This window comes from Bidens hawaiensis, unplaced genomic scaffold (assembly GCF_021521415.1).
Source record: "Bidens hawaiensis isolate Kalapana, Puna unplaced genomic scaffold, B.hawaiensis_p1.1 tig00048225_1, whole genome shotgun sequence".
NCBI classification, from domain to species: Eukaryota; Viridiplantae; Streptophyta; class Magnoliopsida; order Asterales; family Asteraceae; genus Bidens; species Bidens hawaiensis.
In genome coordinates, this window is record NW_027498633.1 from 53,208 (window position 1) to 60,553 (window position 7,346).

Genomic DNA, 7,346 nt, shown 5'->3' on the forward strand with positions numbered 1-7,346 from the left:
CCGTAGGTCTTTTTTTCCAACTCAATGATTGAATCAATAAACTTATGATCAAATTCAATTTATGAATGCAAGTGAATCCAAAAATCGTGATATTTAAGTAATTCCAAACGAAAAGAAAAGCAAGCAACACTAACCCTAGATTCAAAATATGTTTCATTGACTTTTTATGTATGGAAGAATGTGGCAAGGATATTGAATGTGTGATTTAAATTCCTCTAGAGTGACTGAAGCTTCTCATAGTTAATTTTTGAAAATGGATGAACGTGATTGAATAAGAAATTGAAGGTTCTGCATAGGGATTCTTTGGAGGAATTAAAGAAGACTATTAAATGTATATGTTAGTTGTTGTAAACAATAATCGCATATGACTAATATACCCTTTTCTTTTAGTTAATGCATATATTTAATTTGAGTTTATTACATAAATGCCATTGTTATTTGTCTGCCGTTGATTACAAATGATCAATGGTCCAGATCTACTTCTCGCACTTCTCGCGTGATCCATCCCTTATATATATATATATATATAGACTTATCTTTACATAAGAACGTCTCAGCGTTCTTTATTATACATATAACATATATAACTATTTTATACACGTACTTCCATCTTGTCTCCTTCTTCATCACCTCAATCCTTTAAGAACTTTTTCACTACTTTTGTTAGCTTGTTACACTTGTGAAGAAGCTTCTCTCCCATCTTCTTCTTTTTCTTTCCTTCATCAGCCACCTTCTTCCTCCAATCATCTGTTTCGTGCAGAGCGCGGTCCAAGTGCTCTTCATACGACTATGGGACCTTGTTGGGGTATCCGTATTGCGGAGGTGGGTCGCGGTAACCCAATGTCACCATCTCGTAGTGATTCCTTGGTTCTGGATACGGAACGTCAGTCATGTCGGATGTAAGGCAAAAGAAAGCTTTAGCAGCCTTGTTCTGTTCTCGGGTCTCATCAGCTTTCTCTTGAATTGATGGAATCTCCCCTTGGAATGGTGGGAAGCTTAACGAAGCTTGGTTCTTGAGAGCTTCGAGATATTGGACATACGGATCCATAGAACCGTAGCTTGTGTTTTGGGAAGTGAGTGATCCATCCATGGATGTTGATATCTCATTGGGATTATTGGGATGCTCTTCTTCCTGTTCAGACTCTTCTTCAGGATTCTCTTCTTCTTCGGGATCCTCCTCCTCTTCTGGTTCCTCTTCTTCCATTGGTTCTTCCTCCTCTTCAGGTTCTTCCTCCTTCATATGCTAGGTGGTCTCGTTGATCATTGGGGGGATTTTGTAACTTTCGTAGGGCATCAATACCCTCATCTTGCGGGACGGCCATTCGCCATTATCGGGTTGCGAGTTGACTTCTTTGAGAGTGGAGCTTCCGGTATACCACCTTCGTTGATCAGAGTGGCATTGCATCCAGTCGGAGGATGGGGATCTTGGTTCTTCCTTTATTGGTCGGTTTGAGAGGAAGACATAGGACGGGTGTGGATTTGGTAGGTATCCAGTTGGGTAGTACTGCAGCACTTGTGATGGTTGGTATGTGGGGATCTCCGAGGGGTGGTACATCGGTACTTCTGAGGATTGATACATGGATATTATTGGTGGATGGTAGCTTGAATGCCTTGGTGGTTCATTTCCTTGTTTTGGTGGACTATCGGGAACGTCTATTGGATAGTGTCTACTTCCGGGATAGTATACCGGCTTGGTCAAGTCATGTTCTACATCTTGATCGAAGTACGCTTCATAGTAACCATCACTCATGTTGTCCTCGGGAAAAGGTTCGGCGATTCCAGCCTCTTTTGCTTTTCGTACATAATTCTCCATCCAATTTTTGAATGACAACTAATATTTATGGGTGGTTTAGAATCTGGAGGGAAAGAAAAGGTTACTAGCCTATCTTATCCCTAAGATAAATAATCAATTATATCCTATACTTGGATCGAAGCTTGGGTATTGTTTTATGATACCCAATTCGCTAAGATCGATGGCTCTGATACCAACCTGTCACACCCCCACTTAAGGCCTAGGCGTGCGACCCAATAGTTGGTATCGTGTTTGTATATAAATCAGAGTTACGTTCGATTAGGTGAAGTCTTATAAATTATAAGGATCAAAGTTATAATATTACAAAAGACGGAATTATAAAAGATTCCTGTTTTAAGTTAACAATATTATTTGTTTTAATTACAAACCACCATTTATATATTAAGGTTTTAAACAAAAGATCCGAGCCATCGGATTCAAATATAGCACTTCGACACTCCAAGAGCTATCCTTGTTCACCTGCAAAATGTAAGAAAATACGTTAGCAATGAATGCTGGTGCTGACGCTAAAATATTTCTTTTACTTTATTACCCCTTGAGACTACGCCTGCCTCGGCCCATCGTGGCTTAGGAATAACAAAGTTAAATAACATATTTATAAATTCAATTCTCTACTCTAGGTCACCTCAGCAAACACCGCAGCGTTCGACTTAGTTAAGTACCCGTAAGTATACACAATGATCGTACTTCCCGCGAGAAAGCGTCCTACGATCAGGGTGGTGCAATGTGCCCATCGCGTACTACCACATATGTATGGATCCAAACACACGTATACCACAGCCTAAGGGCTAGGTTTATACTTTCAGGTATAATAGTTTTAGGGACACGTAGTCCCTTGTAATCATTTTCATATAACATGTTTGACTCATTTGAAAACAAGTTTAAAAGTTTGGGGGCGTATTCACCTTATCACTTTGGGATCGGCTTCAACATTGTCTGAGGGTATTTCCCTTGCTATCTCGCACCTATAGTACGAGTATAACCATTTTTTAGTCGGATATACAATCCGGCTTAAGACCTTTAGTCTTATTTTATATAATTTACCTCGATGAACCGCGACGGATGCCCAGGAGGCCGTCGCGTACCGCGATGGGACTCCAGGTTTTGTCTGTAAATAGCAGGTCCGGGATCTCATTCCAATCACACCAAAATCAGTCATCCTCTCTCTCTCTAACATCTCTCTAGCCATATTATCATACGTCGAAGTTCGTGCCTTATTTCCTCGCTAAGCGTGCTCCGATTCCTCGTTTTGTGTACCAACGATTCCTCAAAGTTTGTGCCACCCTCCACCCACATACCAAGAAGGCGTTTGTTATTATGGCAATGAGTCTCGAGAAGCGTGCCAATGAGTGTTGAAGATTGGCGTTCATTGATCTGCGTGTCGAGAAAGGAGTGTCGAGAAAAAAAGTTGATCGAGAAATGAAGCGGCGTTGGAGTGCTGCTCGAATCACTAGGGTTTTCTTAAGCCTTTAAGGTAAGGCTTAAAACGCCAATGAATATAAAATATTATAAACGGCTTAAACCTAAAGTCGAGGTTATACTTGATACCTCGATAAAAGAAAAAAAACCTTAAAAAATAAAGAAAAAATATAATATTGTCTTTTGTCCCGTCGCGTAGCGCGATAGGACAAGAAAACAGATATTTCATTTTAAATCCTAAGGTTTGGAAATTTTGTCATTTCTGGTCCTTTGACTTTGAAAAGTTGACATTTTGAACTCGGAATTTTCATAATGTTACAGCTAGGGTGACCCCTAAGCTCATCTTAGGTTCGGTTTATACCCGATTCCACCCGGATCTCGTGAATTTAACGGTTTAAAGGTGTCGGCTCATCGTTTCGAAACTAGATCTTACGGGTTTAAGCTCATATAATATCATACTATCATTACCTTGGATCAGGAACGGTTTTCCTTGGTGATTTCGGCTAGAGAGAGAGAGCTAAGTGTGTGTTTTGATGGTGTATGGAATATGTGTGAAATGAAATTAAATTGGTGATTAAAGGTATATATATTTATAGATCATGGGCTTAAGCCCGTGGTCTTTCCTCCTTTCCTTCATAACCCAAGTCCATAACCCATATCCATTTACCCAACACTAGCCCGACACGTAATAACTCATATTTCATTTATTAACCGAAACTCGAGAAACGGGATGTTACAAATTGGACATAAATTATGTTTCTTAATATTTAGTAAAGAAAAAAAAATAAAAAATTGGATAGAAAAAAAAACATAAAGTAGACACAATTTTAGAACTGGACAAACAAAACAATAAAAAACTGACCGGAAAATTTTATAATTGGACAAACAAAACAATAAAAAATTGGCCGGAAAACAATTAAGAATTTGGACGGAAATTCAATTCTGAATATTCACTAAACAAAAAAATAACAAATTCACCAGAAAATCTTATTAAACATAAAAATATGCTTATAACAAAGTGGCCGAAATATATTCATCGGATATTATAATAAAACAAAGTGGCCGGAATATATTTATCGGATCTTACTATACTATTAAACCAATATGCTAAAGAATGGATTGTTAATTACCTTTAATATATTCATCGGAGAATAGATCTGTTATAAGAATCATCAATTGAGGAAAAAAAACCTTATAACATCTCCTATGACAAACGGTGAATTGAACGGAATCCAAACGATTAGAGACCTGTCCACCTATGGAATTGAAGAATAACATGGTAGATTAAAAAATAGATGGTGAATAATGTAGAAGTCGGAATATGACCGCCAGAATTAGAGTTGAATATGAGTGGTGAAATTAGGGTTAGTATGTTCGTGAAGAGGTTAGAGAGAAAAATGACTGGTTGCATTGGTTGTGGGTTATGGAAAATGGAGCGGGTTACGTATTTTAGGTTTGTGGTTAATATGACACGTGGCATCATTAAAGAGACTCTTGGAATGGAAATATGGTGAGTTGGAGGCCTAGGTGGACAAGCTAGCAGAATACTATGTGGAAGAATGTATAGCTTTAATAGTATTTAAAGATGTGTAGATGGAGCGCATTTTCCCTCTAGACCCCTCATAATAAGTCGAAACTCTTTTAAATAACATAAAGGAAAACTAAATTTGGCTATAATTTACTCGGCAATTTAGTTGATTTGAAAGTATAGAAACTCCTAACTTTTCAGGAGGAAGTTACAATATTCTTAATAATTGATGATGATATCATGCGCTTCTCTCTTTTCACTTGGTAACAGATAGGTTTGCTTGATATAATTTCCCGTTATCAAAATGGTGTTGTTCTTTTACTTATATAGTCAAGTGCTCACGCGATGCAGCGGTGTACGCGACCAATGTTAGTACACTCGTAACCTCGGTACGTGCGTAACCCGACGATGGTATGCGTTTAACGTGACATCAGGTGTGTAACCTGTGTTAATAAGCGCATCACACAATGCTTAAATGTGAGCAACCCGAAATGTATATACTATATCATCCGCGTAACGAATGCCTCATCGTGCATTACCGGTGACAAAAATCAAGAAACAAAGATGAAATGTAGAGTAATTTCAAATAAACCGCTTTTTAACACAATCCGTTATGACGCAAAACTCGTTCCGACAAAGTTTTAACCAAAAGCTCGTTTTTACCTAAACCCATCCCATCCCCGAACCAAATTAACCATCAGCCGAACCCGCCCGAATCATTGCCGGTACAAACTGGTAATCACGTAATATGTTAGTTTGAGAAGTAATAAACTATAGCAATATCATACTCAAATTAAAGAGAATAAAATGCTCGTTTTTATGGTGAAATTGTTTTAAAAAATTATTAATGTGTGAAAAAATTATGACCGTTTAAAAGTCGTGGGATAATTTGTTTAGAATAAGGGGAAATTGTGTAACTATTTTTCAAATTAGCAAAAGTTAACCAGAATTAAATGGTAAAAACTATAACTATTTTAAATAAAACTAAAAGAACCGTGTGATTAAGAGTTACAAAGATTATTTTGCCCTTCTTTAAGATAGTACCATATGCTTTGTGGGTTGTAAACTCTTAAAAATTTGCTCTTAATTTTGTCCATTGGATTCTCTTTATATATAGTATAGATTTATAATTTGTGACTTTTTTGTAACGTCTTGCTAATATTTTAAAGTTCTTGCCGCCGTTTTAAATATATATACTTCAATGACAAACTTGTAAATTTTCTGGCTTGAGTATTTCACATATTTCATATATTTATTGAGTTTTCTTTATAATAGGATGGGTGAAAAAACTATTTACTAAAATTGGTGAAATAAAAAATATTTATCAGAGGACAAATACCATAAAAAACAACATACCTTTGGTTTATTTAAGGCGAAAATCTCTCAATAGTTTTTTGCACATTAAAATCTCCACACATGTCAAATTTAAACAAAAAATTTAACATAAATTATATAATATGTTTTTCATATTTGTTTTTAAAGTGTTCACCTCATTTTGCTATATACTTTAGTTTATGATTTGTTTTAAAATACACAAATTTGTATATTTTTGTAACTTATAAAAAATACTAAGTTGTGCCTTAAAAGACCGGTGGCGTCTTAAATATACACAAAATATTGAGCAAAAATTAAAATCATTGAACGCATTCGAATTTAGAATGTTTTTATTTAAGAAACAGTGTTCAACAGTCAATACCACGAAAAAGATTATGAAAATATTGTCTACAAAGCATCCAAATTAGTAATTATTTAGCTAGTAGCTGAAGTTTATTTCAAAATTCACAAATAAACGTAGTTTAAAAATGTTCAGAGTTTGATATAATAAAAATTAGATTACAGAATAGTTTTTATGAAAATTAGGAAGCCATTTATTTGTTTTGTTTAATATTATCACTGAGAATTCCTGAATTCTGAATAAGTGATCTATATATTTATGTTATATTTTTTGTTTAAATTTGACATGTGTAAGAATTTTGATGTGTAAAAATTATTTAGAGACTTTTGCAAGAAAAAAAATTATATTGGTTTTTTTTGGTATTTACCCATAAAAGAGCAAATCCTTGTGTATTTTAATACACGTGTCTGGTTTTGATTGCTCAAACAAAACTTGTCGCCGCTTACGGATTTGCTTCAAAATGTGTCTAAGAGCATTCCCAACCCGTTCCCCATAATTATGTGAGGGGAATTGGTAATTATAGGGTGGAGTTTTAAATGGTTGTGAGTGTAAATTATAGGATGGAGAGAAAAATGTAGTGATTTTTTATAAATTTGGGGAAACAAAGTTTGTCCATATTTATTTTTTAATATTTGTTGAATTGGTTGTGAGTAGAGGAGAGAGAAAACTGTAATGATAAAAGAATAATTTAATTAAATAGGAAAACAAATTGTAGTGTTTTGTAGTATAATTATAGGGATAGGGATGTGGGACTGGCTGTGAATGCTCTAAGCCGACAAATATGACATGAACTTTTTGGGAATATTAAATAATAGGGTTATATGGAGAATCTCTCTCCTCACATGGTTTAATTTGAGAATTTTGCCTTTGTTTTTTCTATTCAATTCGAAATGGCAATCGAAGAATGACTA